The sequence below is a fragment of the Chelmon rostratus genome, chromosome 17 (genome assembly GCF_017976325.1).
Source record: "Chelmon rostratus isolate fCheRos1 chromosome 17, fCheRos1.pri, whole genome shotgun sequence".
Taxonomy (NCBI): Eukaryota; Metazoa; Chordata; class Actinopteri; order Chaetodontiformes; family Chaetodontidae; genus Chelmon; species Chelmon rostratus.
In genome coordinates, this window is record NC_055674.1 from 10,581,529 (window position 1) to 10,601,190 (window position 19,662).

Here is a 19,662-nt window from a genome sequence, read left to right on the forward strand (position 1 = left end):
AGGCGTGGTGCCTTGTGTTCTATATCTAATTACAGATTTTTACAATGATAGCATGTTAAATGAAATGTAATACAAGCGCGTTGGAACCATCGCTTTGACCTAGACATAGCAGCCCGTGAAGCTCTACCTTTTAATTTCACGATATAAGGTTTCAGTGAAAAGGGCTGATATGCTTCCTCCTCAAGGGTGCAGAGGTAATGTCACTGGCAGAGAAGCAGACAGGAAAGTTTTTTTTTTTTTTTTATCTTTCACTCAGTCCTTCCCTCAATCTGCCTCTCATTTCCAGGCTTATCACTCCGTTCTGTCTGAGCTCACTCTCTCCTCCCCTCTTCTCTCTTTCCTGGCCCCCTTCTCGCAAAGGCGCACACTCCCTTTATCTTACATTCGACAAACAAAGGTGCCATTAAGCCGCATGCCTTCTAACAATATTTAATTAGGTTAAAACGAGCAGAAATGGCTAACTCTGACTCCAGGGAAATTCCAGCTGGGGATGGCAGGGGCTGCGGGGCCAGTGGGAGGGGTTCGGCGGGGGTGAAGAAGTGCGAGAGGGAGGAGATGAAAGTCGAGCTCCATCTCTTTTTGATGGATTGGTACAGACAAGGGGGAAACTTAACACGCTGTTTATTTGACCGTGCTTTCCGTATGCGCATATCATATTAAAAACCACAAGACGTCGGCAGACGAGTCAGAAGAAAGGCCTCTTTCCCTCCCTCAACAATACCCGAGCTGTTTGGGCTGATTTATGCAGCACGAAGGTCTCAGCGAGGGGACAGAGACGCGCACTTCCATGTGTCACTCGCCGACACTCTCCACCGCCACCGCCGACCTGCGGTGGCGCATCGCAAGCACACACGAGCGCGTGAACATAAGCACGAGCGCACACACAGAAAGTATCTGTCAGTTAATCGCTACGGTCTCCCGTCTGACACCTGGCAATAAGCAAACAATTATAAAGTTATCAGGCCACAAGGTGTAACAGTTGGCAAACTGGGACAAACTGCATATCTGGATAAATAAATAATTGCAATGTAAGCTCATGCAAATGAGGCATGTATGTATTCTGGACAGTGGAGCACAAGCAGCACACTTTTAAATGCATGTTTTCTATATCTACAATCATATAAAGGAGAGCAAAGCATGCCGTTATACTCGTCAACGGCATTAAACATCTCAACGCATTAATCTGCGTGTCAGTTCTGAGGAATCCTGCTCTCCACGCGCTCTAACATTTGCAAAGCAGATGTCTTGATTAGAGCAGAGCAACAAAATCAGTCACCCCCTCCGCCAACAAGACAAGAAACATTAAAATGCACACAGGCCGTTAGCGTCACAAATACTGCGGCGCTTTCAACACCGAAACAGCTTTTCTAATAATGACGCAGTATCCCCGACAACTCAACACAGGAGATCGGATTGTACAATAAATGCATTGAAAAAATACTGGACTCAGTCCAAGATGATTAGCGAGGAAAAGTGAAGACCACCCGTGTTTGCAATAAAAACTAAACGCTGTATAAAAACTGCGGCTCTCATGTCCAATCACATATCATAGATCAGACTGTTTATGAGACAACCTGTAAAGACCAGGGGCGAAGGCTCAGCCACATGTTTTACTGCTCTGTTTGAATAATCAGGTACAAGTAAAACAAACAGCTACAGAGGGGATGTTTAGCAAGGAGCTCGGGATCCAACTCGGGGTAATAAGTGTTCATTAGTTTTAATAGCGTGGCTCCTGGACCAAATGAAATGAAGACCAGGAGACCACATCCAGCTAATGTAAATAAACCAAAAATCTCCTCCACTGTCTGTCTCGCACTTCCTTTAAGGATTGGGTAAGAGGAAAGCAGGAACTGGAAGCTCATGGCATCCTGAACAAATGGTAAAGTTTGCCTTCTAATTGCAATGAAAAGACGTTCAGGCGCCGTGTGCGTGTATTGATCTGAAAAACAGAGACTTCTTCGCATCTGGGTCTTTTAGTTTCTCTAAGGCTGTTTTGTTTTTAAGTGCTATGCTAAGATGGTGCAAAGTGTAGAAGCAAAAATGTGCGGGACACGAGTCAAGGGTTGTTTAATTTTAAATAAAAGTAAAAATATATATATATCTCCAATGACCCGTCGCTTATGTTTGAAGCCCATGTTCGTCCATTAAGCAGATGCTGGTGTTCGGTGGCACATCTTGATTCCACCTGAGCCCGGAGAGAGGCGGTGAGGCAGGCCCAGCGGTCCAGACGCCCCCCCCCCCTCCTCAACACAAGCCTGAACATAAACATGGCTTGGGTCTGGTTGAGGAGAGGGAGACCCCGTTTATTTATGGACATGTCTGGGTCCGGGACACAATTATAGAAAGATAGATAGAGGAGGTGAGGGACAAAGGGAAAGGGCAGGAGAGCGTCACACATGTGGACGGCTTTCAGCGTCGTCAGACGGTTGGAGATCTGGCCCACCTACACGGTAGTAGCTGCGTTAAAGGTGCCTAGGCACACACCCTTTTATCTACAGACTCAGTCCAATGTTCAAACTATAAAACATCTCAAACCGGGGGGTCAGAAGCAACAACTCAACCATTTACGGAACTCATCGATCTTGCTGTGACGTCAAACAAGCCTGTGTAGCCGGAGGTATTAGCCGCATGGCGGGAAAAGTAGAGCACGGGTGTGAGGCCAGGGAATTCAAAGAATTTTCCCGTGTGCTTACCGGTAAAAACCAAGCCCACTGCAGGTTTATGAAAGTATGGCTGAGTGAGCCCCTTTTCATCCCCAACTGTATCGGTTCAATCTAGATTTTTACAATAGGGCTTTACAGCTTAATAGCCTGGCTACAGAAACCCAGACATCGTAAGGTGCTTTTATGGCTCTTGTTGCTCTTTTATGGCTGGGCCAAATGTCATTGCTTCACTGTACGGCACAGGGGCAGGTAGAGCTACATAAGAGGAGCTAGACAGTTATCTCTCTACGATAATGGCTGCAAGATCTTGGACGTGGACCTGAGAAACTGTGGTCAGGACGAGGAAGGCTTGACGAGTGGATCGCCGGCCCCCAGCGCACGCATGTGCACACAGTTTGCATTCGAGCTAAAGCTACGCTCGCAGCGCATTGCGTCACAAACCCCGGTGGCTGCTGCGTTTTCTGTTGCCGTTCACAAAACAGTAACCCGGCAGGAAAGTTGCAAGACATTTGTGAGGAAAGACAACAGTGTTCGCGTGTTATGGTCATCACAACGTTGCAAAGAGGTGCATATATACTGTAGGTGCTAGAAAAGCTACGTTTATCTTGGTGACACTAATAGATATCACTGTGGCAGGCGTCCGCTGGCTCGTCCGCCTCTGCGTGAATGGCCTCTGCTCGTCTCACTTCAGCATCGTCACGACATGGCACAGGGCAATAAAACTCGCCTGACGCAACGTGCACACACACACTCTCTCTCTCTCTCACACACACACACACACACACACACTTAAGTATAAACATTACACAATCACACCAAACATAAGAGCAGCTTCAGCTAATTAAGACCACGCTGCCTTTTAATGCCTGTTTATATCTGACTCTTAAATGAATGCTGCCCCCTTCCAAAACAGCTCAGCCAAAGAGCCAAAGAGCGCAGGAGCTGATAGGGAAAGGTGGGATGGAAATTAGAGTTGGAGCGAAGGGGCTGGCAGATAGCTTTGCCCCACAGTGTCCCACAGAAAGGCTTCGCAAAAACAAAGCAAAAAGAAAAAGTGTTTATTGGAAAGGCAGTTAGGCCCCAGGATGGTGTTTATATTATTTTAGCAAAGCTGATTCATTCGCTGATTAAAGAAATCGACACAGAGGCAGTACATTTGAGGCGTAAAGATTATCAAAAGTGCAGGACCGTTTCAATTTCTTTGATCTTCGTGATTCAGTGAATGATTGAACGCGAGCGAGGGAAAGGGAACTTTAATACCTCTCAATCAGTACCATGTGGGGCTTTATTGGTGTGCTGCTGCCATTCTTGCTGCCTTGGCGGGCATGAAGGACGCGGAGACCCAGGGGGCAGAGGGACCGGCCATCGCTCCCTCACATCGTTAAAGTCGATAAGCTGGCAGCTGGCGGGAGGGGAAGCTTGCCATCAGTAACCACCAGGTCCCCGACCACTTCGCTCACTTTTTCCAAAAGCCTTTTCTCAATCTGCTCCCTGCCTCTTCACCGCGGTTCGACCTGGAGGCCGCTGGAGCGCAGGCCGGCAGGTCCGATGGGTGGCGCCGCAGTTCTGGAAAAGTCCAGCCTCACCTGAGCGACCTTCACCCTGTCCCTGAAGGCCACCGGGCTCCCCGTCAAGCCTCTGAGTAACAGTAAACATGTGGAACCAGCTACTTCGACATCAGTGCTTCCACATGCCTCCCTGCCTTTACGGGCCACGCCATGCACATAACACACAATTAATACTGCTTTTAGAAATGTCACAGTTGTGATTACGCCTGGTGGTGGATCGCCGTTTAATATGCACAGATTTTTTTGGCTTTCAAGTCGCAGCTTGCACGGACTCGGGGATTAACCGAGAAGGTGGCGTGGGCACGCGCGTGCTCGAGAGGGAGAGACAGATGTCTGGAGGAGGCGAGGTTGGCAGCGCTTACGGTGGAGGAGCGCAGGCTTTGTAAACGAACAGAGGAACACACACAAACACACGTTCCCACCTCACACAGACTCCCCTCCTTCCACCGCGCTGAAACCCAAGCTTACAGCAGCCGCGCACCGCTGCTAATGCCCTCCTCGTGTGTATACGTTGGCGCTGGGGTGTGCACGCACATGTGTCTATGTGTCTCCTCCGGACTCCCCCTCCACAGCTGTCCATGCCCCAACACACATGCGCCCCATTTTGGCTGCTGCTGATCCGAGAGCTGCGGCGTCGACGGGGGGTAGCAGCATCGGCGCAAGGCGTAGTTATTCATTTTCATTGCAGCAGGGTTTCCCCTGATTTCTAATTGGGGTGTTGCCAGCGTTACCCGAGGAGGCCCAGTGTTACAGCGGGGTTTACCCAGTGGATGGGTGGAACGGCGTTGAGCAGAGAGAGGCGGGGGGTGCTACGTACGTTAAGGAGACCTGTAAAGGAGCTGCTGCCACTAACAACACCCCATTAACGTCAACCACAGGGAGCAAAGAACCAAAAGAAATAGTTAGAGAGAAAGGCTCACCGTGTAATGCTTTATTGCACTGCTGCAAAATGTGGTTGGTACAACAGCCAGCATGTGCAGTCTGGGTTTCAAAAGTGAAAAAAGCAGCTAATGAACAAGTGCTTTCCTAAAACGCTGCTCGCCTGCAAAGTACAGAAAGACAGAGAGTCCGGGGTCAATGATTAACTTGAACAGTAGACAGAGGTTTACAGATGCCGTCCACTTGACAGATATACACCCAGACTTCCTCCTCTGTATCTCTACCAGAGCTCCACCTTGACTTGTTCACTCTTCCCGCTCTGCTATGCCTCAACACAGTGTCTGCAATAAAAAAGCTTGGGAAAAACACGGATCTCTTCCCTAAAGGCAAGCGAGCTGCCACAGTACCTGCCTGCCTGCCTGCCTTGGACACGTCTGGTCAGGTTCTCGGCTCTGCTAGCCTGCGGTGGCTGTTATCAAAAGCCGCTGAGGGATTTAGATGATCAATTTTTGTGTAGAGATGAGTAATTTTGGAGAGCTTTAGGAGAGATGGGACGGATAAGCAGCTGGGAGCAGTGTTGCAACCACTGGCTTCTGGAAATGTATGAGGTTTGACGCGGGCGCTAATGTCAACAGGCCCTCCACAGAGACGTGAAAGTGAACTGTGGGCAGCGTGGGCAGTTGCACTTTCGATGAGAAATAAACAGAAAAGAGGTGAAAAAGAAAGAACAGCAGCAGAAGCAAACATCGGCCGGCAGCTCTGATAAGGCCGCAGTTTGGCATTTGATGTTGGTGTTGGTGAGAAAGCAGGGCGTAGATAAGAGAGATTCAGAGGAATTGCACACAGTGTATGAAATATTACAAAGGTTATGCAGAGGGCTGTGTGTGTGTGTGTGTGTGTGTGTGTGTGTGTGTAGCTCTTCAAGGTGGCTAAAGTCCCCTTAGTGACAAACCCAAAAGGCGAAATCTGATTAGCTGCAGATTATGAACACCTTGACATACACCTACACCTGCACCTGCGCAAGAGGTGTGGCTACATGTTTAAAGTACATGCGCACCGTACTGATACACGCACTTAATCTACAGCAGCCTGAGACGGCGTGCTGCACATGTGCGCACATGAAATACAGCACAGATGGCTAAACTGAGTGTGAGTGAAACAGTTCGCATCAAACACGCTGCATGTGCGCACAGTTACACAACACGCAGATTAACGATTCACTTGTGATTACAACTCCTTCCTGTGACTCTCCTTGCCATAATCTCCGTCTGACAGGAACCTGAATGACTGCATGCTCTGAAATCTGATTCGCTGAAAGCAAACTGGTCAGCGTTCAACAATGGAGCGAGCGCGCCGTGAGGAAGCGGAGGACTGGGCCTTCCGAAACGAGCGACGCAGCCCTGAAAAGAAACTCTGACATTCAATATTCAAAAGGAAATGCATTCAAAAGAGCTGAGTCATTTGTATTTCATCATTTTAAAGATCTGACGGCACTGAAAACTGCTAAAGTTTTATAAGTTCAAACACATGCATGAAGCAACAAACAACAATGATTATGAACTACCATACTAAGAAACACACATACAGGCCACCTGTGGGAACTAAACTGTAGGTGGCATTATGCTCGTGCCATTGCCGCCATCCAATCACAAGCGGCCCCACCTGTTCCTTAACCATGTCACCTGTACCTTTCTCTCATTCATTCTCCGTGTTCTGTAATGTCTGAAGTTCACAGAGGAGGAGTGAGGCCAACAAAGAGTCGAACAACTTGCCAAGTTTCTGTATCAAGATTCAAACAACAGGTCTGGTTGCTGTTTCCACATCACCGCTGAGCCCTTGTGTTTGTTCCTCTACTCCGCACATTTCAAATCACTTGCCCAATTTGCTTAAATTATTCTGAAATCTCTCGCGCTGACGCGCTTCGAGCAATCAGCACGAAGGGCCGCGCAACAGTCGACTCTGCCGGTTCAACAGCATTTCAGGCCGGAAGAGGGTCAGGAGCGACAGATGTACAATGTGAACAGTTGGCTTTATTGAAGTTCACTCTGGGTTTATCGGTGTCGGCACACACAGAGGCACGCGGCCACTTTGATCTTCAAAGGGAGATGAGCAGGAATGAGGGGCAATAAGAAGATAATAACAGCAATCTGCATCCATTACTCCACAGATCACAGGGTTACTTCAACATGCAAAATGGCTTTTACTTTCCAGAGGGGGCACCACGTTTCATGTTACCACATTGCCATCTAGTGGTGAAACTGGAAACTAACCTTTAGGCCACTAGAGAGCCCAATGTGCTGAGCATTCAGACCCACACTGGGAAAACTTACTGAATTATAAATATCTGAGCATTATCCTCAAAATTTACCTGAAGAATCAAAAGTGAAAGTACTCATTCTGCAGTAAAATAGTCCCAAACAGTGTTTTAATATTATTTATAATGTTTCTGAATTAATATTACTGTTTGATTCATGGATATTGCATTTTAGTGCTGCAGATGATAAAGGTTGAGCTCGGTTTAACTACTTTATATACTGCAATGCACCATGTTCTGTAAGATCATCTTGCGTTTGTGGCCCTGCTGTCCTGCAAGAACCACGTATCTCTAAAAAAGTCTACTTTTCACGAGCTCAGAAAAACAGCCTGTTTTCAGCTTTGTTCATTTTAAGATAAACCAAGAGGGGTTTTAAATAGTTTATTTTGTTAAAGAAGAGGGGGAATTTCCTCAAGACAAAAAGGAATATTAATCCTTCAGTATATCAGGAAAATTTAATTTGAAAATCACCAAATTTGGAGATACACAATGTTTACTAGACAGGACACAGCTCTATGTACTGTAGAGGACCTTGTCTACCTGTTCACTTATGCAAAAGTGACACCTTGTGGGTGATGCAGTCAACTGTAGCACTGTAACACTGTGCACGGCAAGAAAAAGAAGTGAAGCTCTGTTGTTGCATGCAGCCGAGCCAAAAGCAGGCAGGTAGAGCCGTGTAAAGGCTTTGACCTCCACACGTGTTCTACACAATACAGAGCTCAAACTCCACTTTGATGTGAGATATGAAAATATATTAAATCGTACTGTGCTACATGTAACAGCGAGCGAGAAAGCAGAGGAATCTTCCAGTATATCTCAGAACAAAGATCAAACTCTGACCTCTAGTGGTGTTTGAAGAAAGTGATGCGTTTTTGTTGCCTTCAAGTATGAAATACTAGAAAAACTTGGCCATGTTCTCCTTCACATTTCATTTGTGTGTGGAAAACATCACTGGAATCACAGGTGCAAATAAGTATTATAGTCAATCTGTCCATCTAAACATTAAAGCAACACTCATGTAGATAATTCTAATGACCTAAATGACCCAATGACCCAGAAACCTGACCTGCTTTGCAAGGCAACAATAAACCTACCAAAAACATAACTATCACAGTTGGATAGATATTGTATTTGTATTTCTGAACCAGTTTTAACCTTGCACTTGTGTTTTAATTACTGCTTACTTTCTATTTTCATTGTAATTGGAAATGCATGAAATACATTTCTCAGTCTGATATAATCTGAAGACGCTGAGAAACATGCAACCTTGCACTAACTGCAACTTGTTTATATCACATTTCAACAAGTTGCAGTTAGTGCAGTGGGTGGGTTTGCAGTTAAAAAAAACACATTAGGCCAAAACGTGATTGATATCTGATCATCATCACAAAGGTAGTTTTTGTAAGAGTCAAATATATCATTTACTTTTCATAATAAAACCTTCAGTTCATAGTTCAGTGCTGGATTCGTGAGATTTGGACACACAGACCGAGAACTGTACAGTTTCAGGAGATCCTGACAATGTTGTGATATGTTGTACATGCATTAGTATTCTGATTAATTTTATAGTTGGTGTTAGAAATAGAGTTAGGTAAGGCTTTATAAAGGTGGCAACAATAGCTAAATGACACATTTTTAATGTATTCAAATGCAGATGGCACATGTGTTTGTGAGGGCTTAAATCTATACCAACAAAGATTAGATTCCTTTTTTGAATTTCATGTCAGTCATTTTTCACTCATGCATTTGTTTTAATAGCTATGGATATTGTATTTAATATCAAATATCACTGGGACAATGTAGATTTTAAAAAGATTTAAAAGAGGAATTTAGATTACATTCTGAGAAATTTAGACAAAAATATTATTCAATATCTATGAAGAACCTTTATGTTATACTTGGATGATGAAATCTGAGCAGAACTGACACAGTTAACAGTTGCAAAACACTCATTTAGAAAACACAAACTGGAGTCCTTCATCCTAACTAAGGTTCACAGTTAGCGCCACAGATCTTTAGTGGCCGCCAGGGGAAATGCAGCCGAGTAAACTCTCTGTTCTGCCATTACTCAACTTGTCCACAAGGGTGCAGCAGAGTCAAACAAATGCACAACTCCCAACATCAACTCCAGGTTGCACTCGAACATAGCCATCTTTGCTCTTTACTTTTAACAACATAACGATTTCATGCGGACAAAATGCAGCCCATCAGCTTGTCGTAAGATCTGAATCCTCTCAAACGAATGTGACACAAAATCCAACCCGCTAAAGAGCACAAATGTCTGTCTTCTTTGCAGAGCCTGTTGCTGATGACAGCCTGACGTCTGGACAGCCTCCAGTCCATTTAGCTGTCGTTACAGCACTCTGGAACTGTATGCTTATCTGAGCGTCTGGTCGGGGACACTGACAGCCAGTTCTTCTACCTCCACAGCATCGCCCAGGAGCTCAGGGCTCCCTGTGGCAGCTTGACCACATGGCATACGGGCCCGCAAGGAGCATCCGCCTCCTGGTCAAGCAGCTTTAATGTGACAGGAGAAATTGTGTGCACCTCCTAAACGTCAACAATCTGCCTCAATTGCACTTTTTTATGTGAAAGCGGGTGTAACCGGACCTCATCCGATCTCCTTTAAACAAAGGCAAATAAAAGCATGCATGCACTAAAAACTGTTCTCTCCCACACACACATACACACACACACACACACACACACACACACACACACACACACACACACACACATAAACAGAGTCGTCTGAGGAGCCTGGTGGTCCGCTGTGTCCCGGGGAGGTCACGCAGGAAATTTCACGCTCCTCTTCACACTGAAAATGTCTCCTTTATCCTCCCCACTGAGAGGGAAAAGAAAAGGGAAGAGAAGTGAAAGGGTGGTCGTCCGCTGAATGAGGATGGCTTACGCTTGTGTAGGTGTGACTCGCTGGAAACGCGGTGGCGTTGCCACGGCGACCCACACCCGGCTCAGCAAAGGCCGAGCGTGGTCACAGGTTCGGTGGAATGTGACATTTGTGAGAGCGTGATACAAAGGGAGGAATTTTCCCTCCAAAACGGGAGCACGAAGGGAACGAGCGAGGGCGGTTTGCGGGAAAGAAGCAGGAGGAATGTCTGGTATTTTAAAGCTTGATTTTTGTTGCATGCGAGGCAGCTTCAAAGAAGACACCTGAAGGTCCAGCACCATACACCTGGGGGGCTTCAGAGTGACACACACACACACACACACACTCCATCCACATGTGCTAATGAGGGGAGTTACAGTTATACAGCGCTGCTTCCTCGCCTGTGCAGTGTCAGGGAGGCGGGTGGTGCGTGCAGCCTTCCTGCAGCTGAATGGAGCGCTGTCTGTCTGCGTCCGGGCCGACAGAGATGCCCCTGTGTCTTTGCTGTTTGCACTGTGTGCGCCTGTCCTCCACCCATCTTCCTTTCACCTCTCCGCACCTCTCCATCTCTCCCACACTCTGTTTTTTTTTCTTACATTCCTGCAGAGTTCAGTTGGGGATGTGCTTAGATGGGAGGTCAAGGACAGGAGGGGTGGGACGATTTGGAATGGAGGGCCTTGAGGCGCGGAGTTGAGTTAAAAAGGTCTCAACGCCAGGTGCAGGAGGATGTTCATCAAAGAAGTGTCAGGCCCTGAGGCATCATTTCGAAGAATCCCCCACTCATGTTCACCACTTCCTCTAAAGCTGCCACACTCTCACTCCTCAAGCCGTCTGCCTCCCTCAGCCTCCCACTTCCTGATAGCTCCCAAAGCGGGACAACACCCTCATTTACACACGCCACCCTCTAAGTTGTGGTTTCCCTTTAGGAAATCAGCAATCTGCTGCCATTACCCCACCGGCACTTACACCTCCTCTCCCTCCTCCCTCATATTTCTTTAAACAAAGCATCTCTCCCTCGTGAGCATCATTAGAGACTGAGGAGACAATTGTTGGTAGGCCGGGAGGAGGAAAGCACCACACAGACGGTGGCAACAGGCCAGCGGACAACACAAAACAGCTAATTAGTCTGAAGCGGTGGTCTGGTGTCATGGCATCACAGAGGGCTACAGCTTTGTGTAGCATGACGGACATGCTCCTCTGCTGTGCATCACGGGAGGATTAGACATCCATGTTTGGCATTTTGACAGCAAGAGCGTCTCCTCGAAACGCTGCGCATTTCATCTATAAAATTTTCAATTCTGGCCAGTTCTGAGGAGTTCTGAGGCTTTCGTGTCAGATAACTCGTAAACTCGCCCCCCATTTCTCACACGTTTCTCCTTAAAGCTGATTGCCGTGAGAAGCTACCGCAAAACTTAGCAGCTGAGAGAAAAAACACAAATGGAGGGAAAATCACGAAAGCGCTGAGGGGGAAAGAAAAAAAAAAACAACACTTTACACAGTGCTCCCAGCTTTTCAAACCCCCTCTCTCCTTCTCCCTCTCACACACACACACACACACACACACATAAACACATAGGCACAAACACATACACCTCGAAACAAAGGTGCCATTTTACTCAGGAAGGGTCAGCAGTTCTCTCCATCAGACAGGGGCTTGTTCTTGGTCAGAGGCTGCTGCCCAATCTCAGGCCACCCTCCCCTGGCTCCGCCGGCCCCCTCTGGCCCCCCCTCTGGCCCCCACCACCCCGGAGACAAGCTCCCCATTGTTCCTGCACTACTAATAAATGACAGTTCTCCTGTTCAGACAAACTTTAGAGCTCATTCTAAACACACACACACACACACACACACAGGCTGAGTGTAAATGGCGCTCTCTATATGAAAGGATACACGGCGGCTTTTCTCGCAGCCTGACGTTTCTCATTGAGCTCATTAAAAGGTTATCTGACACTCATGATGGAAGGATATTTTCCTGCGATGTGAGCCTCGTGCCCCGCAGGCTCGGTGAGGTAACGCTGAAGGCGCATTTGCTACAAAAACAGGGCGCAGTTAATGCGTAATAAATGTCCCTATTGCTTTCCATTTCCCTTCGGCGGGCGAACACGGTCATGACACTGAGACGCAGTTCACTGGGAGGTCACGCTGCTCAGTCAGCGTTGTCACCTGCCTGCAACGACACACACACACACACACCAGATACTGAGCCCGATCAAGGCCAGGGACCCGAGGTGAGACTTGAGCTTAGACATGATAAATCACCACTCAACTTAAGCTCATAAACACACCATTAACACGCTCGACCACAGCAACTCGATCTGTTTACCTTAACCACTGTGCTGGGGACCATCGCTCTCCTGGCAGGCCTGTGTTAGCACGCCTGGGGGCCCTGATGCACGCGTCTACCAAATGGGGCCGCCAAGCTCCAGCTCTGGGCCGCAGCATTTTCGCAGTGGTGCTGCTTCGGCGGCGTCTCAACGCCGTATGAGGTCATTTTCCAGCACTTTGGGCTCGCTTTCATACAGGCGAGTGGGGGGTTTTTTAACTTGAAGGAGCCGACCACAGGCCTCTGTAGACTCGTTGCATAAGATCGCTAGTGTGGAAAGAGTGTGTGTACATTTAGTGTGAAGTGTGTGCATTACCTGATTTGTCCAGGTAACATTTTAAAGTCAGTGAAAATGGTGTTCGCCGTCTAAGAATTTGTGAAAAATTGCCAAAACTGAAGGCGTTATGAGCTCAGAAAGCTCATTATGTAACACTTATACAACAGATGACAATGCAGGTGAATCTAAGCTCCGACAGTGATGAGAGGGTTCATATTAAACGTTGAGTGGAGTAAATACAGCTTTGTTAAGTGAGCCTGACCCTGGTGTGTATACGGCTCTCTGCTGCGGTTCACCACAAGCATATCATATGACAGCTCAGCCAGCACACTCAGCCATGTGAGAAAGCAAATTCCTGCTTTGCTATTCTCAGCTGCGAACCCAAGACACAAACAAGAGCAACCCAAAGAAAAGTGCATCTATTGAGACGCTGCTTTGGTGTCCGGCAGACAGTTCCAAGCGGGTGGCGTGTGAGAGTGGGCGTGCAAGGGCGTATCTGTGTTTATACGGTGCAGGGGTGGTGTTGGCAGCGTGCAGGACAGATGCCGGGCGAGCAGGGGGTCACGTCAGCAGACGTGCTCCCGCTCCGCCGTTCAAAAAACAAAAGGAGGAGGAAGAAGAGGCAGAAGTTGTGAGGAGTGTTTAAAAAAAAAAAAAAAAAAAAAAAAAAAAGCCCCAGTGTTTAGTCAAGGCCTGCTCACTGACACAAAGTCTGTCTTTGTCTGCCTCCCAGGGTGCCAGATAAAGGAATTCTTGTGTGTCGGGGGCTCTGACCGAGTTTATTTGACACTTCAGCTCCTTTTGTGAAGCAAGTGTCCCACCGTCAATGCTGGCCATGAGAGTCACTTGGCATTAGACAGAGGGTCCCTCTTCAGTGGAGAAAGGGGGTCTTGTTTGGAGAAGATTTTTAATGGAGGGGGTGTATGGGGGGTGCTGAGCTGGAGGAGGCGGGGGGTGCTTGGTCTGTGCTCTGCGCTGTATACAGACATATAGTGGGGCTCTGTCCCCTGCCCCAACAATAGGTGGAATTCTCCATTGCAGAGGACGTGGACGGGATTGAGGAGTGCCAGCTGAGGGGTGAAGGAAGAGGAAGGTGGTCGCTTCATCAGATTACTTGCACGAACACACACCTAACATGAATGCAATGCCAGTATGCACACAGTATTCCCCTACATGGAGAGCCAGCGTGTGACACCATACAGGGCTCACCAGTGAGCGCGACCACATGCACCTGTAGGATCCAGCTCCAACGCAGCATCATGCAAATCTGTCTGTGCGCGAACAGCAGCACGGAGTTGATCTCATACACACGCCATTAGCCAGGTAGCCCTAATGACTTCACCCCCACCCCGACCGTTTTACCCTCACCTGAATGGAGTCACTGTAGGAGAGGTGGGTGGAACGCATGCTGGTCACTGTATCCACACTGTTCAGTTATTCTGCTGCACCTGGTCTTTCACAACTTATGACAGGTCGTGGTTCTGGGACTGGTCTGTGGACACCTGGCACTGCAGGTGTATGGCGACGTCAGGGGAAGGACAAGTCCTGCAGGTGTGTGTGTGTGTGTCATCAGGCAGCAACAGCGTTCAAAAACTGAACCAGCCAGTCAGTATTGAAGGGGAGAGATGCGCGCGCGTAAGAGAATAACGGAGCAGTGTTCTCACGCGAACAGGTGAACTTAAACACGCGGCGCAGACCGGAGGTTTGACTCCGTCTATGAAACACGCCCCCCACCACAGACACTCATGAGACATAACTGAAGAATAGCTGTCCTAGTCCCGAGGGAGAGGAGTTCGCTTGTTAAGTGTGATTTGGTGGTGAAGATGTAGGCCAAATGGGTGTGTAGGGAGATAACGACAGAACCTTTGGTCAAAACAGCCTTTGTTTAATGTTTTTATTTCTAATCTTATTGTCTTTCACCTTTATTTAAACACTCTGAAACAGAGGGTCTCGTTTTCTTTAATTTGGGAAATAGCTATAGGAGCTGTTTATAGGAGTTACTTTCCAGCTGGGACCCCTCTGGAACACCCCCAGAGCGCACTGGACTGTGCTGCACGCTTTAAAATCCCCCCCAAAAGAAATTCCTCTGCGCCCCCGAGCGCGCAGAAGTCGCAGGTAACTCTCTTTCGCTCACGTACCTGCTGGATGAGGAGACGCGTAGTCATTATCCAAACTGCCGGACATCTGCTGAGCATCGCTTTCAAAATATATTCCAGGGTATTCCTTTCCTTGCGCCCGAATCCGCCGTGACCAAATATCGATTTCCGAAAAGCGTATCACGGCGTTGGCCCTTCATGACCCCGGCCACACGCGTGAAGTATCCCAAGAGACTCGTCTGTCCGCCAAACGGCGTGTCCAGCAGAAGGAGTTGGGCAGCGGGAGTAATGGACACCACTCATCCCGTGTAAGAGACAGTATTTCCTTAAATCCGACAGGATAATTCACAGCTCGGGTGCTGAATCCATCAGACGTTGCCATCATCAACTTTGACCAATAATAATAATATTAATAATAATAGCTCCTCCACGTGTGTCAGTGCTGTAACGGCAACATTAAATCCTCTTTACGCGTCCAAAGTATCCTTGCAAACTGACTGGCGCTCTGGCAAACCGCGCAGATCGATCACTGCGATTATTTCCAAAAGGCAATAAAAGAAGCCGGTCCCTCCTCACGGTCCGGCGCGGCGATGGTCTCCGCCGGAGCTCCAACTGGCGTCTCCGTCGCTGGTACGATGCGCTCCCGTGAAGAGCCTGAGCCGCACTGAGCCATAGTTGGAGCAGAGCAGCCCAGCACATGCTGCTCTCCGCCGACGTAGGCGCGCAAGGCATGACGGTATGTGGAGTTTATTGCTGTCGCTGCCAAGTATGTGAGAACAAATCAGACTGAAACCTTTAAAAAAAATAGAAAACGAGTAGAAAAAAACACTTAAGTTACAGTGGCAGTAAAGTATAATTTAAAGTACTTTAAATTCCTTTTGGTTCCACTGAAAGGTAAAACACCTTAGGATGATAATGAAATGCTTTCACTTACATTAACTTACAGTAAATCATGACAGTTGAAATAAAAACTGCTCCTTGCATTATCAACCATCTGAGCTTTGGTGATAATGTCTATTATTATTATTTTTATTATCATTATTATTACTACTACCACTACTACTATCTGTAACAATGGAGTAAGTTCTTATGTCATGACTTTAGGCTGTTATAATCTTGTTGCCATCACTCATCAGGTGTCAGTTTGAGCCCAGGTTGCGTGTGAGCCCTGCGTGAGCAGTGTGAGTGAGTAATAATGATCATCTGTCGCTGTGCAGAGATACAGGGATGTCGGTGCCTTGAATCACCTTCCCATGAATGAATCTCTTGTCTTTCCTACCTCACTTTCATGTCCTAACCACCTCCAGGCTTGCTTGTATTTCTGGGATCATAGCTTCCCTTAAACGTCCAAAACGCGGACTGGATTGCCGGGAACGGAGCGCAGCCTCAAGGACTAGACATAGATTTTAAACAGCGGGCCTTTAGTGAGACAGTGGAAGGAGACTCGAGTTTTGCTCAGTTAAATGTGTCAGAGCAAAAGGCTAAAAACAAGTACACTGATTACTTTTATTTTAAATTCCACTATAATAAAACCCATGTGAGTATACTGCATATATGGCTATGTGAACTATGGTATTCACTTTGATATAGTTTGGTATTAATTTGGCAGCATATTTTTAGAAAACCCAATTTTCCCCATATAGAACTTACAACAAACTGCATTTTATATCCCATCATTTATACATAAGTAGGAATGCAGAATTCCTGCCATAAACTATTATGTGCTCCATGTAATGAATACATGGAGTTGAAGTGGCTTTACCCTCAACTGCACCACTATTACTGATCTCCAATCTCAACACACAGGGTGCACTGCACTTTGAGCGGGTGAAGCTCCACTCCACCTTTTCCTTTACTCCACGTTTGGCTGCGCTCCAGTGCAATCCTGGAGTACCTGAATTGCACGCGATTCTGTCAATTGCAGGTACTTGATGGCTTTCTTGTGTGCCGGGGTTGAAAAGTTGCTGGAGGTTTGCGCACACAGCATTGCGTGACTAGAGCTGGGGATGAAAACACAAAGACATTGTTTTCACTGATCAAACCCCCTTTATAGTAACTCAACAGCATTCCTGTCTCGCATTCCTAAGCCACCGCTGCTGTGTGAAGGGTTTTTTTTTTCCTTAATAGAAAGAAAGAAAAGAAGGTTACAAATATTTATCTGGTTCACCGTGTTGACCTCACTCCTTGCACAAAAGTCACTGTACTCCCACAGCTCATTAAACACTAATCAAGGCTGAGTTTAAGAATAAGTACAGACAATTATCTTGTGGAGGCAATTATCTCTTATCTAACACAATGTGATTAACAATAGAGCAAGCAGCTACTCCTGCTTTAATGCTCAGACTCATCCCAACAACAAATAAAATGAAAATGCATTACTTCTTGATGTGTGCATGTGCTTAATGCATGCACGTCTGCAGGCCCGCCTGCGTGCGCGATGCTTCGTGCATCCCCCTCCTCCTCGCCTCTACTCACGCCAGTGCATCAACGTAGGCATGCGCTAATGTGCACACAAATGTTTTCCAGATTGGTGTGACAAGGATAATCATATCCAGAGAGCTCAAAACCGTTCTGAACGCCGCTCACACAGATGGGAGGAAAAGAGGGGGGTGCATCAGAGAATCCAGGGGAAGCGAAGCTGACTGAGTGAGGAGAAGATTCAGATTTTGATTTTTTTTTTTTTTGCAGCATAAACAAATTGCTTTGCGTACACATCCAGATGCACAACTGCAAAATGAGTGCAGGAATGCAAACATGCATGTGTGGAAATGTGCTCCATCCAGAGAGCCCGTACAAGCGGCACAGCGATCGCCTGGTAGTGGTGAAACAAATCTAATATTTACTGGAAGCGATGACCTCTACGACTCCAGCTTTCAACATACAAAACATAGAGGGGAGGACAATGGAGTCAGTCATATCTCCAGTGTGTGCTCTGAGAGTGATTAAGATTAGAGGACATTCATTACTGGCCCGGCTCAGACAGAGAGGGGCTTCAGAGCAGAGCTCTTGTGTTGGACTGTTTGGATGTCCTATCCCCTTGTATCTCTTTGACTACCTCCAACACAAGGCTCTATTCAACCAGACTGGGAACAAATGTTTCCTTATGTGGCTCTGAGTGCCCGAGCTCCAGCGACAGGATAGAGAGCAAGAGCCTATGAGACCGATAGACACAGAAGGTTACAGTAATGCAGGCCATGCTGTAGCTATTTAACTACTCAGCCCATCTTATGGTAGATGTGAGCTATGCTATTATGTTGGGGGGAGGTGACGTCATGGAAACGAAGGGCTAGATGAGAAATGATAAGTATTTCCCAATAACAGCATGCCCTTTCACTGGCATGGCCCCCACCACAGCCTGCCACACTTGGTTTCCCTTCCTTATTTTCCCACTCTTCATAGGTGTTATTATTTCTGCATCCGCCTGGGAGTTAATTCGGTAAATATCAGCCAGGAAACCTGAGGTTGGATTCCATGTTGGCAGCTCGTGTAATTTCGTGCACGGCCAATATGCAGACTTCCGTCAGGTTTTTGGCCCCTCCATGGGAACCGAAGCTAAACGGGGGTCACGGCGAGGTTTCAGAGTGACGCGGGTGATGATTAGTCATGTGAAAACTGGTTAAAGAAAATGGCTTGTGCCTGCTCTATATAATAAGACATAATGTGGCGTGTACCTCTGTTCTATAGAATCACACAGGATAAAGAGCTAATCCTCTTGTGCTGCGAGACTGATAGGGCTGGACTCCTTCCAGCACCTCAGGGAGGCAGATCTGTGGAAGGGAGGCTCTCTCAAAGAAGACCATGTAATCAATGACCCCCCCGACCCTCCTCCCCCTCCCACTCTGTTATCCTTAACATTCAATTGTTGCTAAAGAAGCAAAGATTTCGCTAAAATCCCCTCTTTACCCCTCGCTCCCCTCAGGCCTTTCCCCTCTCATCCTGCATTGAGATGTCAAACTGCAACAGGGGTTCTAATGTTTACTCAAACATGTTTTCCCACTTAAGCAGAAATTAAATGAACTTTTGGCCTGGACTGGCTGTATAATACCACTGACATGTGCATGACTCATTCCCCCTTCTTCCCTAACATACATACACACACACACACTGGGCAAAGCAGGGGAATTTCTTTGGACAAACACACCCTTCCTGGAGACTTACCATCGTGTGACCATGAGAATTTTTGAACCTGCCGGTGCTTCGGTTTATTGGGTTTCTGTGTCAGAGAGCACACACTGTAAACATAAACAAGCGTAAAGCAGTAATTATCAGCTTAATCCCCTGCAGGAAAACACCATGCAGACGTACACCTAGGTATGCAAAGTCTGCCTACATGACGTGTCATTTTTTTTTTTTTTTTTAGAAGTGAAAGACATAAATTTTGGCTTTGTAACTCACCTAAGGACCCGTGCTAAGGTTGTCTTAAGGTTAAAAGTTGAATTATGAAAAGGTGCAGGTGAGGCTGTGTACTGTGAGGACTAAAACAAGTATCTGTGATCAGTACGTAGGTATATGCAAGCTTCTAGGTCTGTGTGTGTGTGTGTGTGTGTGTGTGAGAGAGAGAGATCTCAGTGGCAGGCTGTGTGTAGGCAGCTGGGAGTGTGGCAGGGCTATGCGTGACTAGGAGAAATACACCTGTCTCTGTGCTCAGGTACGGA

The 19,662-nt window shown here is 47.1% G+C and overlaps 1 long non-coding RNA gene across 1 annotated transcript in view; it reads right to left on the bottom strand.

Annotated features, from left to right (window-relative positions):
• LOC121621063 overlaps positions 1-15,660 on the bottom strand; it is a 50,661-nt gene extending 35,001 nt beyond the window's left edge. The window contains exon 1 of the long non-coding RNA XR_006007602.1: positions 15,050-15,660. This is a non-coding gene — a long non-coding RNA (uncharacterized LOC121621063). The remainder of the gene's footprint in view (positions 1-15,049) is intronic.
• Between the last annotated feature and the right edge of the window lie 4,002 nt (positions 15,661-19,662).